General features: G+C 43.3%; 1 protein-coding gene across 1 annotated transcript in view; it reads right to left on the bottom strand.

The window, feature by feature from the left end:
* LOC138114234 (programmed cell death 1 ligand 1-like) overlaps positions 1-19,042 on the bottom strand; it is a 33,344-nt gene extending 14,302 nt beyond the window's left edge. The window contains exon 1 of the mRNA XM_069023488.1: positions 18,898-19,042. The gene's annotated coding sequence lies outside the window, so the exon portion shown is untranslated. The remainder of the gene's footprint in view (positions 1-18,897) is intronic.
* Positions 19,043-24,867: the final 5,825 nt, after the last annotated feature.

Genomic DNA, 24,867 nt, shown 5'->3' on the forward strand with positions numbered 1-24,867 from the left:
CCTTTCTCCGTGACTTAGTGAAATCCTGAGTGTACCCTGAGCAGAAAAATGCCACCTTGCTATTCCTTACCCACATCAAGACAACTTTGTCATTTCTTTAAATGCTGCTCTCTCATGTAACCACAGTAACAGTCCTTTCACCTTTAGGCAAAAGCCATTAGTTAATAGAAACCTAATGAGTGAGTTTGCAAGTGGAAATTACAGTCTGGTTTCTTCGAGAAAGTTTTATGATGTAACAGCCTGTACTGAAACTGGATGATTACTTCTGGTCTTACCTGAAAACAACCTATAAACAACATGAGGCATCGCTTGCAGAGCTGTCCTGTAATTAGTTCAAGTAGAGAGATTTAAGTCATCTTGGAGAGGGATACATGCTGCTAGACAGTCAAAAATGACAATGGCTTCCTCTTCAAGGGTTTTAGGTTTTGAAATTACCCTAATTTGAAAGCAGGCTTCTGGAAGTTTGTGAGCTGGGGCAGCAAGTGTTTCTGTAGCCACCCTCGTGGCTCAAGGCAGTGGGAAGAACTCTGCTTCCCTGGGGGACTTCCCTGGGGGCTTCAAGCTGCAAAATGTGCTGTGGTGACAGCTGAGTCTTGGATTGGGATCCTTATCTTCAGGTGCCCTGCTGTGGGTGGCTAGCCTGGTTTTCATGTTTGTTTGTTGTAGCAAACTTTCTAGGGTTGTAATTCTCTGAACTTGCCCTTATCTGCTGTGCACTGGAGTTCTGTATACTCTGTCCATGCTCCCTCCCTTCCCTCCCTGTGCTCCAGTCACACCAGCCCAGCTGTGGAGGTGGTGGGTGGGGTGCTGCCTTTGGGCTTTCCTGGGTTTCCCCATGCTGCTGGAATTTCCCATCGGCTGTTGAAGGCTTGTTGTGGGCCACAGACAGGCTCTGGGGACTTAAAGATTGTCAAATGCATTTCTGATATGAAAAGATTTTCCTTCTTGGGGATAACAACTGAATGAGTGATGGTGCATGATTTGCTTCTGGTGGAAAGCTGAAGAATCATAGAATTGTTAAGGTTAGAAAAGACCTTTAAGATCAAGTCCAACTGTCATCTCAGCTCCACCACTGTGTTCACATTAAACCATGTCCTCAAGTGCCACCTCTATGTGTTTTTTGGAACACTTCCACAGATAGTGACTCCACCATTGCCCTGGGCAGCCTGTTCCAGTGTGTTTCAACCCTTGTATTTTTTTCCTAATACTTCATTTGAACCTCACCTGGTGCAACTTGATGCTGAGTTTGATGAAAGTTGTGACAGCCGCATTTACAATTGGAATAAGGCAGGACAAGTCGCAGTTTCCGTGTTCACCCCTTGGTTAGCTGCACCCAAACCCTTGGGGATATCAGTCACCTAGGGTGTTGGCTAAGCAAACAGGCCAGTGTGACATCTGCCACTTTGAGTGATCTTTTAAAGGATAAGGAGACTACCAGACACGCAACCCTACAGAATCGAGCAGCAATAGACTACCTACTGCTTGCCCATGGACATGGCTGCCAAGACTTTGAAGGGATGTGCTGCTTCAACCTTTCTTCACACTCAACATCCATCCAGGTGAACATCCAGAAACTACAAGAACTAGTAAAGGACCTAAAAGTAGATAAGAGCCTAGACTGGGTCAATGACCTTTTTGGACGATGGGGAATAACGGGATGGATTGCATCTTTTATTAAGGGAGCTTTGTGGGTATTCATTGTAATTATTATTGTGTTGCTTATGTTCTCTTGTCTCCTATGTTGCTGCAGAAAGGCTGCCAGGAATGCTTTTTTAATAAATACAGAAGGGGGAGTTGTGGGGTATGCCCAGCCCCTGCCCTGGAGGGATCTCTGCTGAGATAAGGAGAGTTCCTAAACCTCCCAGCGGAACTCCCCTGGAAAGGCAGCCACTTTTTCGGTTACGGCAAGAAGAAGACAGACCCAGAATCCTCTGGGAGACCCTATGCAGGTCCTTTGTAGCCCATTGGCCTTTACCCTCTGACGCCCACCTCCTGTATCCCTATAAAGCTTAGCCCCCTGCCCCTGCAAGGGCAGAGAGCTGCTCGTCCCTGGCTCCCCTTTGCCGAACTAATAAAGCTGCCTCGTGCGGAACAGCCACACGGGACTCTCATCTCTCTCTCTGGTCTGGCCTGGAGACTGCCCTGCAGAGCTGAGCTGGAATCACGAGCTGACAATCACTAAAGAGCTGGCAGCCTCTGCAAGGGCCCTCCTGCCAGCAGCTGAGGGAAGACACCGGGCCTCGGGAAGGCGATTCCTTTCGGGACCATCTCTCTGGACCAGTCACAGCTTCCTCGGTCAGAGCTACTGACCCCTCACCAGCTGTCATAACTTGAGGCCATATCTGGTCTTGTCATTTGTTGTCTGGGAGAACAGGTTGGCCTGCACCTGGCTCCAGTCTCCTTCAAACAGTTATAGAGTGAGAAGGTCCCCCTTGAGACTCCTTTTCTCCAGGCTGAACACCCCCAGCTCGCTCAGCTGCTCCTCACCCGACTTGTGCTCCAGACCCTTCCCCAGCCCTGTTGCCCTTTGTTTGCCCCACTGACCACATACAGGTACTGCAGCAGGAACTTGGAGCCTCCCTGGTTTCTAAAAAATAGCTTTTGGAAGGAAGAATTTGTGTATGGAAATAAAACATGTAGGAAAACCAGGAATTTCAGTTTATAATTGACCAGTTTCCAGAATTCAAACATAAACACCTTCCCAAAGGTTTGAAGGACAGTAGCAAAACTCTAGAGGTGTCTGGCCAAAAATGGATTCTGTACGACCTCTCACACTTAGCAGACTGGCAGCCTCAGGAAACTAGACTGTGTTCTTGATTTCAGAACAGCCATTCTAAATAACTCTCAGACTAAACTGAAGTAGTCTGTGGCTTTGTAAAATGGGAAGGGTTTGGTGGCTCAGGGGACTGATGCTAAAAGTGGCACGTTTCATTTCAAGTTTCGGGGGGAAGGAAGTACGCTCTTGGTATGCAAGTGAACAGAATTCAACCCTGAGCAAATAATGCTACAATCCTGCGGGTATTTAGTGGTTTCACATTAAGTCTGCTCTGATTGAATTCTCAGTCAAGATCCATGGCATCCATATTTCCAGCTCTTATTTCTGAGAAATTTTGTGTTTGCCATCTGCTTGATTCCCTTGAGTGAAGGCAAACCCAAGAACAAGAAGGAAGTTTGTACACAGATTCCAGAGGGACGTTGTGTCATTGTTGCCTGGGGCGGTCAGTGTTAGGCAAGTTTTGCATGACATCTGTCTGTAATTTTCAGTAGTGGGCCCTCATCCCATTCTCTTAAAACAAGCATCCCTCTGTGAGATAACTTTTGTGCCAGATTGAGCATTTAGCTTTTCAAGAGACCGCTGCTGCTGTCTGGCAGGGCTGTGCCTTTCATTTGCTTTCTTCTTGTTGGAAAGACTCTTGGCATAGGGAGGAATTTCTTCCCTCTAAACCCCTAGCAAGTGTTCCCAGCCCCACCTATCCCTATCTTGCATGTCCTAAGCCCTCCTGGAATTGAGTTCTGCAGGTCTAACACTCTGTGACATCTCAGGAAACACAGCCTAAGCAGCATGAGGTGTGTCCCCTCCTTTGCCTGGCCTTGTGCTCATTGGTGAGACTTATTCCTTGTGACTGGTGGTGTGTGGTGGTCTAATGCCCTTTGATGAAGCTTCTGGAATGAGACCAAAAAGCCTTTGTTCCTTTTTGTGAAGTCCTTCTGACACCTCCCTCAAAAGTTCTTCTTTTTCTCAATTCCTTTTTGCTTTTCTGAGAGTTTCCACTGCTCTTTATCTTCCAATTCCAACAAAACATTGTGGGTTTTTTTCCTCTCTTTGTGAATAAATTATTCTTCTCAAGAATAAAGATCTCTTCTTTCAAGAGATTACAGTTATATGAAAAAGGCATAGGTGTGTGAGGCTTTACCTTTTAGGAAACTGTAGCCTTAAAGAAGTAGCTCCCAAGTGACAATGCAGAGACAAGGATTCATTCAGCTGAATCTGTTATATATTTTTTTCTTATTTTGGAGGGAGTTCCTGCCTGAACATCTGCTTCTAGTATTCTCTACAGTGGTTTATTTTACTGTTGTTTAACCTACAGAGGTATTGTAGGCTAGAATGTTAACATGGAAATAAGGAATTAACTTTTTTTTTCTTCACTGAGGGCTTTTTTTTTCCTCTGGCATCTGCTCAAACTAACCCTTAAATCAGTGGTATTACCTGACTCTGGAGCACTCAACAACCAAGCAGCTAAGCTGATCCTTAGATTAAATTATGTGAAGAGTCCTGGAGGCATTATTAAGTTAACTGGTATCAGTAAAAATATTTGGATTAATACAACACTGACCAACACTAATACTTCTAAAGTGGATGATCTGGAGATGTGAAAATGAGACCTGGTTTGGAAGAGTGATGATCCAGTTTGGGTTACCAGCACCACTTTGGAGCAGAGAGCTCAACTTCTGTGCAAGTGGGTGCCTACTTATTGCAGTAATCTCTGAAATGATTACTTAGCCTTCTTACTGACTGGCACATGTGTGAGGTTCTTGCTTGACACAAACTGGGGAGAAACTTATCGGAGTAGGAGAGAAGATAGGTGAAATAAAAATACCTCACTACCCTTCCTCTGGCCCTCTCAGGTACCTACAGATGTATTTTTTATTAATTATGTCAGATGGTAGGAATCCCTGAATATAGCTCCTGATAAGCCACATACAGGCAAGAAGGACCAAAATGGATGGAAATATATGGGAAGTTCTTGCACAGTATGGGTGTGGTTGGCAGGTTTTTCTCCTTGCTCCTTGTCTCATGGTCTTTCCCTCCCACTGCAGTTATCACTTGCCTTAAAGGGTTTTGTGCCACCTGGATTAGAGATTCCCCACGTGAAATAATTCTGTCACATTAAAGATGAGAAGGGCAGCCTAATCCTGTTGTTAGTCTGTTGCTTGCAGAAACCCACCTACACCTAAATGTCTCCACCCAGTTTAAATTTCTGCAAATAGTTTGCAGCTCCATTATTCAGTGGGCTGAGCTCCTCTACTTGTATTGGAAATCTCATGATTGTTTGAGCTCCTCCTTTGTTACTAAGCTCCCACAGAGGGATAAGGTACCTGCACAGCTACATATGTACAAGGCTGGTTCAGACTTCTTGGAAAAGCAGGGTAAAGAGGGTATTGCTGCCTGAAATGATGGAAAGGGCAGAGCAGGGCTAGTGGCTGCCAGAGAGGTGACATAGGATGCTGCCTCTTGCTAAGGAGGGATGAGCATCACAGAAGCAGCAGCTGCCTCTTACTTCCCAAGTCCAGATGGATTCCAGCCCTCTGGTTCAGCCAGGCTCTGTGATTTAAGTGGGAGTATGTTTTGGCTGCATTTTCAGCTAGGGCCTGGAAATGCTGAAAGCAGGCATGTTGTCTGACCTCTGCTCTCTGCCCAACGCCTGGGATGTCTCAACAGCCTTGATTTCTTCCACTGCTTACAGCTGCTAAGTGTCTAAAAGCTCATAAATGTAATTCTTTTTATCTTTGGTCTCCATCTTGACTGTCCAGTGTCTTGACAGAGTGCAGCTGAAGCACCATAAAACTTAGAGAGGATGCAACTTGACAATAATTGAGTTACTGAACACTGAGAAAGAACCCAAGGCCAGGCTGGATGGGGCTCTGAGCAACCCAGTCTAGTGGAAGGTGTCCCTTCCCATGGAGAGGGGTTAGAATGAGATGATTTTTAAGATCCATTAAACCCCAGATAATCCTATGAAGGATACTGGGCTGTTAAGACTGTATAGCTCCAAAATGATCCATTTTACAAGTGTGTCTTTTTTCCTCTCCAGGCAGCAGTTACTTTTCACACTGAGCCAGGATTATAAAACCCCCTTGGTAAATGTAATCAGCACAAAGAAGGAAAGAGGAAAACTCCCTCCCTTGGAAGTTTTGAATTCAGGTAGTGGATATAGCCTAATCACAAGGGAGAGGAAGAAAGGGAAATTCTGGGGGAATTTCCTAGGAAGAAGAAGGGAAACTGTTTCAGGCTCAAGAGACTGCTTTGAGCTAACAATAGTCAATAAAATGTCTTTATTACTTTTGTTTGATGTCTTATCTAGGAGGAAGTGTAACACACTAATGCCAGAGAATTTCTATTCTCCAAAATTACTTTCCAGCCCAACACTGTGAGAGCAGGGAAAATCCTGACCTGCAGATGTTTATTTTTGCTAGCAACAGGCTCCAGGATTATCAGTTTCTTTTCCTTATTGTGATTCTTCTCTTCTCTTAGCTATTTTTTATTTGCATCATGTCTCAAAGAGAGGTTCTTTCTACAAGATGCTGTTGTTAATGAGACATATAACAATCCCACCAAGGCTCAAGTCAGGGTTTTCTTTTCCTCTATCAGACCTGTTAGGAAAATATCTGTCATCCCTTAATTGTAATGCCAGAATCAGTTGGATTTATATTTTCTGCCAGGAGAGAAGAGGAAGAAATTGGACCAAGTTCAGAAAATGTTTTTGTTCTAAGTATTCATCAACAAATTGATGAGCCTCACAGGTAAATGAGGCTAATTAGCAGCATATGCTGTTGAAGCTGCTGCACTGGGTGTGGAAATGCTGTGAATGGTGGGTCTGAAAATGGAAGTTTAGGGTGCCAGGGTGAGAGGACAAAAAGAAACTCAAGGCTGGTGTAACTTGTCTTGGCTCTTGCCTGGAGAATGATGTCCACTGAGGACTGACGTGACAGAGTCCCATGCCAGGCACCTTGCTGGGGGCTTGTACACCTGGAAGATAAACCCTGACAACAGCAAGAGAAACCACCTGAGTCACATCCTGGGTTTTTCTACTCAGCCACAAAATGCAGTTGTTTGAACATGTTTATAAGCAACTGTTCATCATAAAGTTTTTATAGACCTGGAATGAATCCTGGGGCCAATCAATGACATTATTTATTTCACCAATGTCAGAGCTACTGAACCAAAAACAGCTGGTCCTGCCTGAGCTGTCTTTCGAGGAGCATTGCTGTCTTAAAGCAAAAGTGAAGGTGTCTGGGTCTTATTTGTGGTTTGTTTTCTCACAATTCTTGTAAGCAGACCTGCAACTGCAGTTTGTGAGAACTTCTCAAGGAGGGAGAAACTGTTTATAGAATAACTTCTCCCAAGTAATTCATAGTATGTACCCAGTAGTATTGGTGTGTTAGTGAATGATCTCTATTTCCTCAGGTTCTGCTGGCACCTTTCTTTATGCAAGGAAGAAAACAGATGAATAAATAATTAAGAAATGGAAAAGCTATTCCCTTCTCCAGGAGCCCAACTTGGCTTTTTCCATAGGTTCCCATTGTAAAGTACAAAGTACTCATAGAATACTTTGTATTTGTAAAAAGATGAAGTCCTAGTGGTTCAAGGACTCTTGAACCAGTGACAAAAATAAGACTGAGAGTTGCCAAATATTGCAGGCTTAAACCTGACCCCCTCCTCCCAATGGAATTGCCTTCCCAATGCCAGCTTTTTGAAAACATTTGTGAAGCTGAAGCCTACACAGTCTTTTAAACCTAGCTGCTCTGGTATAGGAGCAGGAAGCTTCCAGTTGTATGGCTGTGTTACAGCTATGGGAATATTAATGTTCAATTTATTTTTGTCTGTCAGACACAAACAGGATCCTAAGCATAGGCCCCTTAAAAGTGCCTGTAAACACTTCATGCTTCTTTTGCTAACCTGTAAATAATTGTTCCAAGTGGAGAACAGTCATAGATATTTTGCCCAGGTGCTGAAGGACTGTAGACTTTTGGCTTAATAGCTGAGGTGGATGTATTTGTTTTGTCTGAAGAAGAGCTCTGTAACAGTCAATTTGTGTAAGTAGGAGAAGGAAGAGAGAGGATCATAAGCACTTCCTGCAGGCCCCATAATCTGGAATGTTTCTCAACATTCTTAAAGCTTTCAGATCTTTTTAATGCTTGGTTCAGATTTAGTTCAGCCAGATGATTTTCCATCTGGAGCACCCATCTCTCAAGCATTGAGTAAGCATGATCAGATCTTGTCTCGTTCTTGTCTCACCAGCAAAAGAGCAATTTCTGTTATTAGCGCAATAACACTAATAGCATTTTTTTATCCCTGGCTGTAATCACAGCCACTGGCTGCTTTTCAAAGTAAAAAGCTTGGGGTTTGGAAGCAAAGCAAGGAACTCCTCCTTTGTTTTGAACCTCTCTGAAGGACCACTTGTTTGCTTCCTACTTATGGGTTTTTATTCAGAACCATGGCACGAGAATGAGGTGGCACCTTCCCCCCTACCCTTTTCTGACAACAGTGCCCTATTCTTCCTATGGCTGTGTGCATGTAAGTTAATTTTCTTGTTGCTTGCTCTCTCCTTTAGGTCTATGTGGGGACCTACTGCAAGTTGTTTCATTATTGTTATCTGTGCATGTATCTTCGTGGGGGAAGGAGTGTGTGTTACTTTTGCTTTTTCTGTGGCGGCTCAGTGCCTTGACTTTCCTGTTGGAGACTGTAGCACTTCAGCAGGATTCTTCTGGTGAATGATCTTTTAAATGAAAGCTGTACTCGGTTGAAGTGTTGCTCTTCTAGAATTGGAAGATGACCAACAGCTCTGGTTTTAAAAAATGCAAACCCAGCTCCTCCCATTCCTTCTGTCCCCTTTCCCCCAGTGGACAGCAGAAGGTCTCTTCCCCCAGAAGAAAGCAAAGCAACGGTGTAAGATGGAAGCCACAATTTCTTATGCTGTCACATTTCTTATTGCAATTTCTTTTTGTGACTTCCTTTTCCTATTGCAAATCAGCACTGGCAGCCTTGCAAGCTCTTACCTGGGATAACTAGGACAGAGAGAATAGACAATCCAACTACAACAGCATTACAGATGGCTTTACAAAGGATGACTTTAGAACTGAGAGACACCAGTACTTGACATGGAAATGTTTTGCATTGGATGTTGTATTCCCTAATAGACTGGTTGTGTCAAAGGAAGGCAAACTTTGTTCCGTAACCACTGGGAGAAAAGTGCACGGAAGTGCATGGAAAAGGCAAACGAATTCTGGCATGGGTTCTTTGATGTCTCCTGATGTTAATGCTTCTGACCTCAAACACAAGTTCCCTGGACTCAAGACCTGACTTTACAGCACTGTCTTAGTTTTGTCTTTTCTCTTGCCTTGAGAGGAGAATCTCTTTGGGGTTTTTTTATTTTCTTATTTTTGCAAGATTTGTCAAAGGGCTACAAGGGATGCTGGGGAGAAGAGGGAGGAATTAAGCAGGTGCTTTTCTTGATCACATGAACCTTACTTTTCTTAAGAAACTAGGTTGTGAACTGTTAATTGCATCTGTGTACAATTGGCTGGTGCTGATCTTTGAGTTGTGATAGAACAGGAAAATTAAGCCAGTCCTCGAACTTAAGAACTAAAGATGACAACCCAATATGTAAATTTATTATAGCTTCCAAGACCTAGGGGAGGATGTAAGTCCTAACAGTTACTGACTTTTTAAACAGTCTTTAGTTTGCTCTTCTAAGGTGAAATGGTTCAGTGAGAATGGAGCTCTGGTCATGAATTGTCACATTTCTTCAGAGGATGCTTATTTCAGTTGTAGACACATAACCCTTTCACCAGTGAGTATGTTTAATACCAGAGAGCACGATTCTTTTCATCTGAAAGTAGGACACAGCTGAAAGTAGGCTGGAGAATTAACATCTGAAAGCAGCCACATGGTGTCAGGGTAATAAATTCTCTCCAGATGTCTTGTGTGGCAATAGCATCTGATGGTCACTCGGCACTGGACAGTAGGGTCATTCTGAAGAACCATAGGGTCATCCTGACCTGTGGAGATTGCTTTAGATATGGCCCTGGGCCCAAACAATGTACCTTAGCAATGAGTCACTGGATCAACTGTGTGCACCGCTGCTATAAAGGAAACTCGCTGGCTGTGTAGGCAGCTGCATCGACAGCCGGGGAAGTGGCGCTTGGGTGGCTGCTGTCTTTTCTTTTCTGTGTTCTAGGGTGCACCAAACTAAACCTTTCTCAGTGTCAGAGACGCCAAACAGCACTTTTAAATGCTTATTATGCTGTTTGGAGCATGTTGGTAAGTAATGACTTGAAAAGAAAGAGCAGCAGTTTGTGCAGAACCACAAGGTTTCATGCCATGAAAGATCAGCCTGACCTCTTTGCGGTTCTACACTTTCAGTGTAGGAAATCCCCCTGTGAAAGTTTTAGGTGAACTTAGTTTTGCAGCCTATTTTCAACTAGCCCCAAGTGGAAGTTGAGGGTGTGAAATGCACAGCCCAGATAAGGCTTGAAAAATCAGCAGAGCACTGACCCTCAGCTGGGTCTTTAGAACTTGCCCTCCCTCAAATGACTGAGCCCTTTCCTTTCCCAGCAACATTTACCTTCGCCAGTGTTGTTGAGAGGTCTTGTCAGTGCTCTGGCTGAGGCACTACTTGAGTGACACCCCCCTGCTCTCAACACTAATCCTTACTTCCCTTTTGAAATCCTGCTCTTTCCATTGACTAACACCCAGTGAAATACCTTCTGATACCATCTCACACTAGGTTGTTTTCTTTTCTCCTGGGATGATCCAGACCCAGTAGCTGCTTCTGCAGGGGTGGGGACAGGTTGCAGCTTCACAGTTGTGATCTGGTATCTCTGGGTAGCCACAGGAGCTGTTTCAGTCTCTGCAGTGCCACAGACACAAAGCTCCTCTGCACAGTAGCCAGTGCCTGTGGCACATCTGCTTTGGCACCCTCGAGCTCTTGGCTGGAATTGTCCACAAGTGATGAGGTTTTGCATCACCTAGATAACAACTGTTCTTTGGAAATCCAGGAAAAAGTGGGTTGGAGCACTACAGTGATAAAGGCTGTGCCACTGATTTTGGAAACACTGTTAAATATGTGTATTACACAGCAGCAATTTGCTAGCTGGGTGCATGATGTGCCTTGGAGTATAAAGAGCAGAAAGATGCACTGGTTGTTCCAGGCATGCCAAAAATCAAGGGGGTGTGTGAGTGGAAACCTCACAAACAAATATCAGCTAACAATTCTGAATCCTTGGGTATCTCCAGGAATGTGAGAGAACCAATGTAATTTATGAGGCCATCCATAACTGAGCAGATGGTTATGGCTATGCCGTGTCAGGGCCAGCCTCCTCAAATGTTTCTCTGTTCACAGTTCCTAGAGTCATGACATAAACATTTCACATCCAAGTTCTGATAATTTTTAAACTGGTTACTCTCAAGCTCCTCTGACAGTCTCTGCTTCAGTGATCTCTTAAGGTGCAAATCCACCCAAATCAGAGACAGGATCTGAGCTTTCTCTCATATCACACACATTGAGAACTGTAAATACCAGTGAATAGCCCTGTTTTCTGTGAGAGCAAGACATGTAAAGTATCAGATGAAGGAACCATTTCTATATATGTGAGAGATCATTGTTTATCTTTGGGTTTCTCTAATTAAGAATGCCTGCTGCACTCCCCTTAGAAAAGACTAACTCCTTTTATTCGGTTATTGCACAAAATGTTTAAAATCATCGGCCAAATACTTTATTATTTGTCCATGTGCAGGGTAGAGGCAGGACCATATTTGGCTATTCTCTTTTGGCATCTTGTAGTATGCTGTGGATGTTTTGTTTGGATGGAAGGGATGTCCTTACTTGCATGTCCCAAAGTATTTATCAGTGTGTTTCCATTACAGTCAAACCCTTCTAAAACACAATATTATTCAATGTACAGCTGTTGCTGCTAGAGTAAACAATTGATTTTTCTGCTTTGCCATCAGATTCTAGGGAAGTAGACACTTCCAGGGAGATGTCTAACAAAGCTGTATCCAGGAGGATTTTTGTCATTTCAATGTGCTACTTTTAGTCTAGACAGATGTCGCAACTGAGTGGATCTTCCTATGGCTGGCAGGAGGTGTTGCCCCTGAGCCAGCCCTGTTCCCACAGCTGGACTGTCTGAATTTACATCCTGTCTTGACACCAGTGCTTCACAAAAATCTATCTTTTCAATGTGCCCAAAGCTTGAGTTCTGAGTATTTGTGGTAACAGATGGCCAAACTTGGGCCTTCAGAAATGACTAAACTTGGAGTGAAAACTGCACAGAAACTTTGATTTGGAACAGCAGAATTCCTTGTGCAAATTGTCTTTGCTCACTGGTAAAAAGAGCTGATGTGCTCAATGAGAACTTGAGCTGAATTGATCCTTGACGGGAATGTGACAATTACCTACTGCTTACCCAAACTGCATCTCACAACTTCAGCTGGGGCAATGGGGAGGAGTGTTGGGTGGGACTTCTGTGCAACCTACTGCACCCCTAACTCTCAAAGGAAAAGGGGTGTGATGTCCTCAGACAGGAAAGTACCAAGTGCTAGTTGATTAGGTATGGCATTGTGCTTATTTTACAGGCAGCTGCCAAACATCTTGAAACCTCATTATAATGCAGGCAAAGTATTGTGTTTGGATCTTCAGAGCATTATGGAATGGCATTAAACATTACAGCTGCCCTTTTTGTAGGCACAAATGTCCATTTGTGAGAATATGTAATGGAATAAGGTTATGTTTTTCCCTCCCCTTGCTGACAACTTTCCACAAATGTAACTAGTAATTATTAGGTGTGATTGGTCCTGTGCTTTAACTGACAGATATTAAACAAAGTAGTAGTTTGTGGGTTCAGCACAAGGGAGAAAGGATTTGTAGAAAGCACTCAAGGTATGTAAAGTTTATGTTACCTAGTTTTGAAGCACTTTCTCAGAGCACTCATGGAAATTTTCTCTAGATGTTAACATGCTGATCTCGGACTTGCAGTTCAAAGTCCTTACATTCCTGTCCTACTACCAGATGGGATTTGTAGAGCCTTGTTAAGTTTGTTTCTTTCTTTAAGGAACTCAAAGCTGACCTTGGTGCTTCTAGGACTGTTTATTTAGAGGGCTGAACTAAGAGTGTTACATGCTGGCCTTTTTATAATCCTTCATTCAAGCTGTAAACCATCATTTGAGAGATTGAGTTGGCAGCTGAATGGCAGTGAACACTTCACAGCAGCTCTGAAGCAGAACACAGGTTTCAGAAATTGAAGCTATCCTATTTGTCTGCAGTTGTTCAGGGATGGCAAAATGTCTGGGCCTTGCAGTCCCCCAGGCTCTGGAGCCACCTGAGATGAAATACCAGCCCTGGCCCAAGCAGGGTAAGACATGGGGTGTCTCTGATCCACCCCGTGCTGACACGGAGTCAGTGGTGGTCTTGCCATGATTTGTGCTCCCTCACTGAGCTCTGTTTCTTACAGCTGCTTCATCCCAAAATCCCTGCACCATGGGCTGCAAATGCAAGGTGGATTGAAGCTGAAGTTAACACAAATACCTCCTGGAGATGACCCTTGACATGAGGACTGTTTCTAGGTGGAAACTTGTTCATGCCTCTCTCAACACAGAAGAGTAAGAGAAAATAGGAACCAAGATAATAAAACTGAATTTGAACCAAGGATATCCTAAATTAGATCCTTCTCTCCCTTCTGAGGTGTGGGATGCATCTGTAGTTGGTTTGAGGCAGAGACATGCTGCCATGTCATGCCAGCAAAGCTGCCCTGACTTAGATCAGCTCATGCAGGTCACTCTGCATCTGAATTGAGTTGTTCAACTTGAGTGAAAGCAGTATTTGGTAAACACCTGTAATACAGTGGCTTCATTCCATGACCACCATGAAAATTGTAGCTGCAGTGAGGTTCTCAAAAGGTGAAGTTAACTGTGTGGAGGATAATCTTTGAGGACAGAAGTTTCCCATGAGGAAATTCAAAGATCCCCTAGGTCCCTGAGACCTACCATACAACCCTGGTAGCTCTTTAATTAGGTATTTTGCTTTTTGGTTTGAGAATATGAAGGTTTGATCCAGGCACTTGTGCAGCTCTATCCTGGTTTCGCTCAGCAAGGCACTGCTTTCCTTGGCATTAATAGATCCCAAGTGTGGGCCCAAGCAATGTTTATGAAATCAGGCTTCCCCAGAGTACACTTCTAGGATGGATGACATCACTCTAGTACAAATCAACACACTCTTTCCTGCTTCATTCCTCTGGTGAGTGAAGAAATGGGAGAGGATGTAGTAAAATGTTAGAGCACAGGGACTTTCATGAGTCTTAGTCATGGATGAAATGGAATGCTGACCCCTGATAATCTAGCTTGGCTATCTTGTAGAGGTGACCTTTCCAGGAAAACCTTTTAGCCCTAAAGCTTTTAATTTCATGCCTCCCCTCCCCTTTCCCAGCAGAGGACTTAGAGTATAAGAGGAGATGCAACAAAACATGGGAACCCCAGGGAGTTTTCACTCCCATCCTCACGTTGGTTCAGACTTTCTTGTCAAGAAAAATTCCTTCCTCATCTTAAACAAAAAATCAATCTGTAAAAGAATATGGATTTTGTTATAGGAGACAATAGAAGCTCTAATAGATTCTACTCTATAGATCCTATCACTGTGGGGTTTTAGAGTAATTCAGGATCATACTTTGCTTTCAAAAATCTCTGAGAAATATAAATAAAATGCTACTGATAGTCCTGCCAGCTGCCAGGAAAACTTAGCCTGCAGCCTGAGTCTTCAGAAGCATCACTATGAGTGACTGAGTGAGGAGCATATGGGAGAGAATTAACCATGGAATGGCCCTTGCTGGATCTGAGGTAGAGCTGGAAAAGTGGTGACATTCCTGTTGCCATTTCTTCTCACCTCTTGGGTTTCTCAAATGCTTCTGGGCATCTACTTTTTTCCCCCTCATCACTGCTATTGCTATTTAAAGAAAATGTCATCCTCTGGATAGTAAACTGCATTTGGGTAAGAGGAACAACCAAGTTTAGGCTGGTCTACCTCAAAGGGGGAAATATATGGAGTTCTGTCTGCTCTTCCCTTTCCTGGTGTCAAAATAAATCAGTCCTCTTTGGAGAAACAATGGGAAGGATCTGCTTGGCTCTAGCTCTGATCTCTAACTGTGATGACAGCAATCATTGGCCTGGCAAGAGTACTGATAAAGGAGCTGAAAGCAAATTTGCTTTTATAAAAAAAACTTTTGGTTCAGAACTTAAGCACATGCCAATGTAGAACAGGGGGAGCTCAGATGTTAGAAGAAAAACGAGAGCTGGAGATTATACTTAAAGGCACATAGTTGAGAAATGTGTTTGGACTCTACAACTAATTAACTATATTCATAAACTGATGGGAGGCAAAAAAAAAAAAAAAAATCAAGAAAGCAGCAGTCTCCTTCATCTCATTTAGCCTGGTCTTTTCAGCTGTCTTGCAAGGAAATTGTAAGTGGAGTAAAATAATATGGAAAATGGCATGGTAACATATGCACAAGGTCGTGTGAGAGGAAAATAAAGGCAAAACTAAGTTGTAGAAATAATTTTAAAAATTAGAACCCTCTAGATTATAACCCATCATAGTTACCTAGATGAATAATCTGCCTGTTTTCTCTGTCCTTCCCATTTAATAAAGTTTCATTCTTCAACTACACCAAGCAGAAGCTGAATTATACCACTCACCAGTGTTCTTTTTTTATAGAACAGAAGTGAATTTGGAGTGAAACTTTGGGTATGGGTGAGATGCAATTAATAACTCCAGCACATGGAATTTATGCCCATGCAATGCTACACTAAGACAATGGCACTCCTCCAGCCCCTGTTAGCACAGGCACCACACCTTGTTTTGGGTTTAGGGTGTTCCTCAAAGTGTTGAGGTGTTTTAAAAACTCATGGGCGGCAGATGTGAACTGAAATCAATGATTGGAAGACTCTGAGGCTCAGGCTGCTGTGAAAAATATGACTGCAGGTACATTCACCACATATACACATCCCCAAATGCCTCTGAAAATTGTCAGTGTTCAACAAGATACACTCAGTGAAGTATGTTCACATCCAGCATGTGTGTTTATATTTAATGGATTGTAGCAGAAATGTATCTCATTGCTCAGAGGACAGTTTATATATATTTTTCTCTCCTCCCCTTATTCCTCTCACCTGTTGAACCAAAGCTCAGTCATTGACATGTGCAGGCAGTGTCCTGTCACCTGAATGTTTTGGTGGCTGTTTAGGAATGCTCAGCTTCCATGGGAGGCCACTGCTCTGTAGGCTCCTCAGAGGGAGGGAAGGCTGTAATGATGCCATGAAGATTTTTGCCTTTTCTTTTATACCCCTGTTATACCTTTTTTACAGCTTCTGTATTCTTAGTGCTTTTTGCCTACATTCTTGGACTTGTTTGTCCAGCTAGGAGACTCAACATTTTAGAAGCTTCGTAGCCAGGGATCAGTGTGCCCCAGAGCCCAAGGTCCTCTCCAGAACACATTCTGTAAACCAAGATAGAACCATCCAGGGGAAGGTTCCTTGGGGAGGGGGGCTCATTCAAGCCTCTCATTGGGGAATCTTTGATAGATATGCTAATTAGTAACACCTATAATGTTGTACCAGATCTTTTGGGGCTGTGCATTGCGGTGTGCATGGAGGTGCATATGACCTGGATGTGTGCACCTGAGGATCCTTAAAATAAATACCAAGGTAAAATCCCTTTTCCCCTTCTAACCATGTTTGACTCTTTGATTTTAAGACCAGGAAAAGGCATCAGTAACACAGTTCAGAAAAGGAACATGAGAGGGGTGTGAAAGACAAACCAGCTCAACTTTTTCAAAGGATTCTTAAATGCTTATCATAGAAGCATAGAATGGGGTGGAGGTGATGAAAGATCATCTTGTTCCAAACCCCTCTGCCGGGGGCAGGGACATCTTCCTCTAGAGCAGGTTGCTCAGAGCCCCATCCAGCCTGGCCTGGATGCCTCCAGGGCTGGGACATCCACAGCTTCTCTGGGCAACCCAGTCCAGTGCCTCACCACCCTCACAGTAAAGAATTTCTTCCTTATGTGCCTCTACCCTTTTTCAGTTTAAAATCTTTGTCCTTTGTCCTGTCACTACAGGCCTTGGTAAAAAGTCTCTTTCTTAGCAGCCCCTGAAAGGCCCCTCTGAGGTCTCCATGGAGACTTCTCCAGGCTGAACAGCCTCAACTCTCTCAGCCTGTGTTCAGAGGAGAGATGTTCCAGCACTGGCCATTTTTGTGGACTTCTTCTGGATCTGCTCCTACAGGTCTCTGTTTTATGTTAGCAGTAAGCTGCAGATGCCATTTACCATGGCAAGGTGGGAAAATCCAACAAGGCCCCTAAAGTGTTGACTGGACCTGTGTGTGTGGTTTGGTGGTGGTTTGATTATATTAGTTTTTCAGGATTTTTAAAAGAATATATGGGTTTTTACTTTTGTAGAGTGAAATGTTCTCCCACCCATCCCTCACACACCCCTAACCACTGAGTGGCTTCTCTGGAGATAAAATGTCCAGAACTGGTGGCTATTCTACCAAAAGATCAGCCTCCTGAATGTAGTATACACCTATGCAATCATTTTTTAGGCATTTCCCAACTGGGGAAAGTATATCAGAGATTTTTTTGTAATGCTTATCTTGGTAAATATTTCAATAACCTGGTCTGTATTACAGGAGGAGCCCTTGGAGCTGAAAATTTCTTATCACCTCCTTGCCCTTTCCAGAAATAGAAAAATAATTTCTCTAGAATGAAAAATCTGTGCTGATCTTCACCTTTGTACTACTTCTCCTTGTGTTACCAAGATAAACTCCAAATAATGGCAAGCTTTTTAACTGAATGAGAACTGAAATCTATAGCCATGTCATTTCACTTCTTCCTCAGGATTCACTTTTAGTCAAATGGTGAAACACTTCTATTTAGCTTTCAAAAAGGCAAAATTATCTGGCATGAGCTGGCTCTTGAGGAGGGGGTCTGAGTTCCAGAGTCACATGGAGGAGGTGTGAGAAATTGGACTTTGTGGCATCTGTACTTTCTCCAGGTGTGTCTCTCCTACCTTCCTCTGTCCCTGCATTAATTTGGTGGGTACAGTCTCCTCTCAAGGAAGGGACAAGCGATCAAGAAGAAAATTAGATTTTAAGACTGGAAAGAATTTTTAAATGCCCTGCATTTTAAAATGCCCTCCTATACTGGCATGTACATCTATGGCTGTGTAGTTTTTGTGGGGTTTGTTTGTTTGTTTTAATTTGTCTGAAATTTGCAACAAGTTTGTCTGAAACCTACTTGTGCAACAGAAGTTGGTTCTCTCTTTTTTTTTTTTTCCCAAAGTCCACCATCACTTGTAACAGAAGCTGCAGTGACTCAGCGTGGAAAACCCCTCCTGTGCAGTTGTTTGCCCTCTTTCTTGTCTTGTCACTCTTACCCTTGACTTCTTCACTACCTGCAGCCTGGACCTCGGGTTCTGTTGTGTGTGTGCTGCTCAGTACCCTGGGACCCCTTTTCCTTCCTCTTTAGCTGCTCTTACTCTGCCCATTTGTGAACAGTGACCATTCAGAACCTGAGAAGTTACCTAGCTTCCTTTTTTGGTGTGGCTACTATGCTGAATGTCTTGAGCCTTTGCTCTTGCTCAGGTGACATTTTGAGGCAGCAAGTGTGATTTGATTGTTTTCAGCCTAGTGTTCGTCCTCTGAACGTCACTATACCGAAACTCCCTGTTCAGTCACTTGTCAGTGTGTCACTTTAATGACTAAGGAAAAGTAAAAAGAGCAGAAATAAAGGCAAAGCGGGACTCGGTGAGAAAATTAGTTGGAAATGCCTTTAGTTTTAGTGGTTACCTCACTTTCTACTTTGCAGTCTAAGCACACCCCCGCTGGGAGCCAGTACAGGGGAGAGGAGTTACACAACTGGGAACCCCCTCAATCTGTAGCTTTTTCTCCCCAGCAAACTGTCGCTTATGACAAGGAAAAAAAACCAAACCCCACACCAAATCCAGATTGTTTCATTTTTCCCATGGCTGCATCGTCTGAAGCAAGTGTAAAAGACCTTAGCCAAACCCCATAGCCCAAATACTGCAATTTTAGCACTTTCTCATGCAAGACAGAAAACTTGATCTCTTGCTTACCTCTGTGGAATCTCTCTTATTCCCTCTGCGTGTGCTGAGATCCAAACGTGCTGCAGGAAGGAGCTGCTGCTGTGAACGAGGAAGTGCTGGAACAGGGCAGGATGTGTGAGCAGTGACTCAAAAATCAGGGGCTGTTTCTCCAACCAAGCTGAGAAGTAAAAGGAGTTTTGTTGGCTCTCACTGTAGCGTGTTCAGCTGACGTAAGGGTTTGCAAGCTACCACTTTACCAATAGAAAAAGCTCAGGAGCATCGCCCTTTGATCTTTTCCCAGAATTTAGCTATTTGTGATAATGCAGCATTCAGGTATTGCAGTTCTTTCTAGGAGGACTGCCTACCTTTTTTCCTAGAGTTAAACATTTCTTTGGATGAATGTGCTACTTGAAAATGTTCAGAACAAGGATTTTGCCAATGTTTCTAAAACAACTCTTGTCTCTCAGCTTAAGCAGGCACTTGAGACTTTTCTTAGTTCTTTCTACTGAGAAAAGAAAATAATTTAACAACACTCATCTTACAATTAGTTTTGACTGATGTTCATGTATTTGGTTTCCTGCACAGCTGAGCACAGAGGCTACCACTTGCAGTTTCTAAACATGCCTTTCCAAACTCTACATGCCAAAAAAAGCTCTTTCTTTTATTTGCTCTGCAGTCAAGCACTGCTTTTCTCCTGGCTCTCTGCTTTTGATGTGCAGGTACTGAGCAATATTTACCCCTTATGTTTTCAGCCAGCCATGGCAGAAGCCTTTCTTTTTCTCCTGGAGAGCTGTTGCATCTCGCTGAGCTATGGGCTCAGCTGTGAGTCTGGCATGGTCTGCTGTGGCATTTCATAAAGGAATTTTAGTTTTTCTTTCAATGGGCATTTTCTGCCAAGGGCATTGCTTCACTAGTGTGGGTTTTTTTGCACATAGTTGCCTAATTGCACAATTCAGCAGTTGTGGAAAAATATATTTGGTGGATTCTATCCAACACTTATTCAAACTGCCAGTTTCTGGGTAGTGCCTCTTGCATTGAATCCTGACATCTCTTTGTTTACTTTATAGTTGTGTACACACACTTCTTAATGCACTGTTAGTGTTGAAATTCACCTTATATAAACATGCCATAAAAGGCATACTCATTGATTTGAATTATCATTAAAAAGTATTAAATAATACTTTTCCTGAAATATAAATAGTAGTATTACAACCACTGTTCCCATTAATCTCAGATCCTCCTCTGCTTGGATTAAATAGAGATCTTGCTATTTAATCATGCTGGATGAATTTAAATATTAATATGTAACACTCATACAAAAAAAAAACTTAAAGTCTGATTTATTTTTTTTGTATTTAAGCTAGAAGTTAAATAATTGAAGAAAGTCTAGAAAGTCATATTTCATTATGCTAGAAAACAAACAAAGCCACCCACACTCTGCTTAATAGTTTCAAAAGGAACACTTGATAAATCAGTCAGCTTCAGGTAGTATTTCAGCAATATGTGGTGTCTCACTTCAACTAGGGCTGTAATGGAGTTGCTCATTTTCTCCTGTGGCAATGATAATCCAGAGTATTTCCTGAGGCACTTCACTTTCAGAAGGCTTTGAATGCCTGATGCAACTCACATTTAGATGAGTGGAAGACACAGCAGAGGAAAAAACTTCATAGTTTGTAGAAGTTATTTTCTCTCTAGCACTGAAGCACAAAAGTGGAAGGCTTAAAACCATCTATGGCTGCACTAACGTTAAGAGAAAGTAATATTGCTGGGTTTTTTTCCCCTCATGTCTTCTGAGAGCTACTCTTCTGGAAGACCCTAATCCTACTCTGAGAGGTCCTCTCACAACAGCAGAAGTGCTGTCCAAGTTAATACAACTGTTGGAATCTGACTCAGAGGTGCCATGTCCAGATAAAAGAAAATCACTCCATAGCAAAGTTTCAGGATGTCTCAGTGTACCCTTAATGCTTCGCAGGCTAATTCCTTCTGCATGTGCTTTCAATAAGCCTAAATTTAAACCATCAGCTGAGGTAATTCCCCTGTGTGTCCAATGATTTCAATAGCCTTTTCCACTACGTTCCTTTAAAGTCCTGTGTCTTTAAATACAAGTTTTTCTTGTGTTTTGTGTTTGAGGTGCACTGTCTTGGTGATTAAGTACCACCTGGCAAAAATATCATGAGGATGGAAAGGCTACTGTGTTCCAGCTTTGTGCTTAGATACCCTCTGTGTCTTCCATTATTTTCTCACATTATTGCTGTCCTCCTATCTTGCAGGAGGAGGTAGCAGATATGGATCACTAACATGTTCTTCCAAAACCTCTCAGTGTACAAAAATGCAGGAGCCACAGACACCTGTGGTCTTTAATGGTCTGGAGTGAAGGCCGCAGTTCTGGTGGGCCTGGCCATAGAGTTATTACTCAGTTTGATTTTCAGTGATAAATACAAAGGATCACACTGATCTGTGGTGAGTACTCACCAGGATAAAGCTCTCCAGAGTGTGGTTGTGTGGTTGTGCTTTGGTTTGGAGTTGGTTTTTGTTGGGGATATTTTTTTTCCAGGCTCATTGATGGCTCATGTCACAGATATTGTGATTGCTCAGTGTTCCACCATGCTACGCTGAGTGTAGTCAGAATTGAAAGAAAATGAGGACCTGGCAGCAGTGCAATACTGGCTTATAGTTGTTTATCTTGACAGAAAGAATAGACTGAAAGAAATATTTCTTTCTTCCTCCCCTTCCTGTTCTTTCAACATTGTCCTATTCAACTTAGCGTGGGTTGAGTGACCTGAAGGAGACTGCTGTTGCTATGGCTATACACTTTCAGAATCCAGTCATAAATTTTGCACAGTCCCAGAGTGGTTGAGGTTGGAAGGGACCTCTGGAAGTGATCTGGTTCCACTCCCCTGCTCAAACCAGGCCACTTACTTGATTTTCAGACAGAGCCTCCTGTGTGTGCCCATTTCCTCTGGTCCTGCCCCTGGGCACTACTGAAGAGAGCCTGGCTCTGTCCTCTTTGCACCCTCCCTGGAGGTATTTCCATACACTGATGAAATGCCACCTGGGCCTTCGCAGCCCCAGCCAGAACAGCCCCAGCTCTGTCAGCCTTTCCTCACAGAACACATACTCCAGTTTCTTCATCATCTTTGTGGCTCTTGACTGCACTCTGTCTCCTTTAATGTATTTATTATATAGGAGAGCCCAGAACTCCAGGCAGGAGTGGCCTCATCAATGCTGAGGAGAGGGATCACCTCCCTCAACCTGCAGGGAGTATTTTGCCTAATGGAGCTCAGGATACCATTAACCTTTGCCACAAGGAGACAATGCTGGCTTGTGTTCAATGTGGATCCTTTTTCTTTCTCTTTTTGAAGACAGGGGTGATATTTGTTCTCCTCTAGTTCTCTGGCACTGCTCACAATTGCCATGATCTATCAAGGATTATCAAGAGTGGCCTTGCAACGGTATCTGCCAACTCCCTCAGTACTCATTGGTGCATCCCATCAAGACCCTGAATGGATCCAATTCCAAGTGGATTTTTGCTTTCTTAACCATGTTTCTGCGTGCTCAGACAGTGTCTCTTTGTTCCTTCCATGTTACCTACCCTTGCTCCACCCTCTGCATGCTTTCTTCTGTGCCTGAGTTTTGCCAGGATCTCCTTATTCATCCATACAGGCCTCTTGGTATGTTTTTTTTCCTTGCTTCCTACACATTGCAACAAACCAAGCACAGAACAAAACTTTGTCGAGACAAGCTACCAAGTTGACAGAAATCTTTAAGCTGACTCGTGTTATAGACCATTGCCTAATGTCTTGCTGGTTTTCAGTCCCTGGGGCTCCTCACTTTTGGTGTTTGGAGATGTTCAAATGATCAGTACCTTGGTCATGCTGCTTTCAGGTTGTAGAAATGTGCTTTCTGCCCTCCATTTGCTATGTCCTGCGTATTTGCTAAAAGGCTTCCAGCAGAAGCAAAATACAGCCTCCTTTTCCACAGAGCACAACTCCCTTGCTTTGTTACCAAACACAGTTGCCCACACATCTGCTAATTCAAACACAGTGAATCAGATGCTTTCCACAGTCAGAGCCAGACTGTTTTCATCACCTACAAGTGAATTGATGGAAGAATGAACGATTTATATACTTTAATTTCCTGTATCTGGAATATAAACTTGCATTCAGCTAAGTACTGGTGCAGACTGGACAAGGGATCTGCATAGTTTAATTTGGTGTTATGTTAGCATGTGGCAACCTTGCAATATTCCTTTTTTTAGTTGTCTATTTCCCTCTGCTTGTGTGTGTAGTCAGAATGGCTTCTAAGCCTGCTGGCAGAGTACCCCCAAAAGGTGAATCTTTTTTTGACTGTTATCCATCACAACTCATTAATGCTGGTGATCTTACAATAAATTTGAGTTTTTTTCTCTTTGCCGCACTCCTGGTTTTTTATCAGATGAGTCAAATAACACAGTCTTAACCAAGCTCTCTTCAGAAGTGAAAACTCTTCTTCTTTTGTCATTCTGAGCAGAAGACAGCAAGGTTTTTTGGGTAAGGCAGTACAGACCAGGAGTAGCTGTCTCTTGCCATGCTCATCCTCTCTTTTTCCTATTGCTAAACCTTAATCCTTCTCCAGTTCAGGTGGGAACAAAAAGACTGTTTACATCAGGCTGCTGAGTACATGAATCTGTGTACTTTATTTGTCATTTTTGGCTGCAGACTGAGGCTTTCCAGCCCGTGGGAAGCAATCCTGGTTGTGGCTGGTTTCACTTGTTTCCACAAATTTAGCTAATACCTTATGTGGTTAGGACTCTTATCCCAGGATGAAGGCAGATGCAGAGATATGAGAAAATAATGAGTTTTCATACTGGCTTTTGAACCACTTGAGCAACTGTGGAAGTATTTTCATGGCGCAATCAGAGTAGCAAAAATTGAAGCAGCATGCTCATTTGCAGAGGAAGAGGCAACAATCAGCAGCATTGCTGTCTGAGAGATGTCCTAAGTTCTGGCAATAGGAGATACTTGGCAAGAAATATCCATTTATAACTGAGGCCTAATGACTTGAACATGCCAATAGGAGTGGGAACTGTGAGAAAGGAATGACTGTGAAGCTGAATTTTGCTGCTTTTGTCAGTGTGATCCCTTAAATGACAACACTTTCAGGCTGATTGAAGGTGATTCACGGCATCAGGAGGTGTGGAAAGCACAAACATGTAGGTGTTGAAAGTATCAGTTGCTCCATGGTTCTTTGCTTTCTGCCAAAAAAAAGGTAAGAAATAGAATAGACTATTTCCATTGGAAGGGACATCTAGTCCATCTGCCTGACCACTTCAGGGCTGACCAAAACTTGTTAAGGGCACTGTCCAAATGCCTCTTGAACACTGACATGCCCAATGCCTCTTGGGCCACTGACCACCACTTTAGGGAGCCTTTTCCAGTGTTTGACCCCTCTCTTGGTAAAGAAATGCTTTCTTGTGGGAAATCTGAACCTCTCCTAGAATCATAGACTACCTTGAGTGAGAAGGGACACATAAGCACCCAGGTCCCCCCTCCTTGCAAGACTCTCAAACGACTAAGAGCTTTGCCCAGGTCCTCTAAACTCTTTTAGGTATGATGCTGAAGGAGCAGCAAGGTCACCCCTCAGCATCCTTTTCCCCAAACTAGACAAAATGACATTGGCAGGCTTGCCTGGTTAGCTGAGCAGGGCAGGGGCTGGGTGGGCTGAGCCTGCCCTTGTTGCAGCAAGGGGAGCCTGATTGTTGCTTGGCAGATCCTTGTGATGAACAAAATGTCATCACAGGCCTCACAATGTGTACACCCCAGCTGTATTTTGACCTCCCCAGCTTTCCTGGTGCTGCCCCATCTCTCCAGCCCTCTGGGCAATTCAGTGAAAAAGCATTTTGTTGCGTTTCATCTCTGTGTGTGGGACTCTGGCACATCTCAAAGAGTGAAAGTCTCTATCTTAGCCACTTCTTTTTTCTTCTTTTCTCCATTACAGCTACTACTACACTGTCCTACCCTG

This window comes from Aphelocoma coerulescens, chromosome 1 (assembly GCF_041296385.1).
Source record: "Aphelocoma coerulescens isolate FSJ_1873_10779 chromosome 1, UR_Acoe_1.0, whole genome shotgun sequence".
Taxonomy (NCBI): Eukaryota; Metazoa; Chordata; class Aves; order Passeriformes; family Corvidae; genus Aphelocoma; species Aphelocoma coerulescens.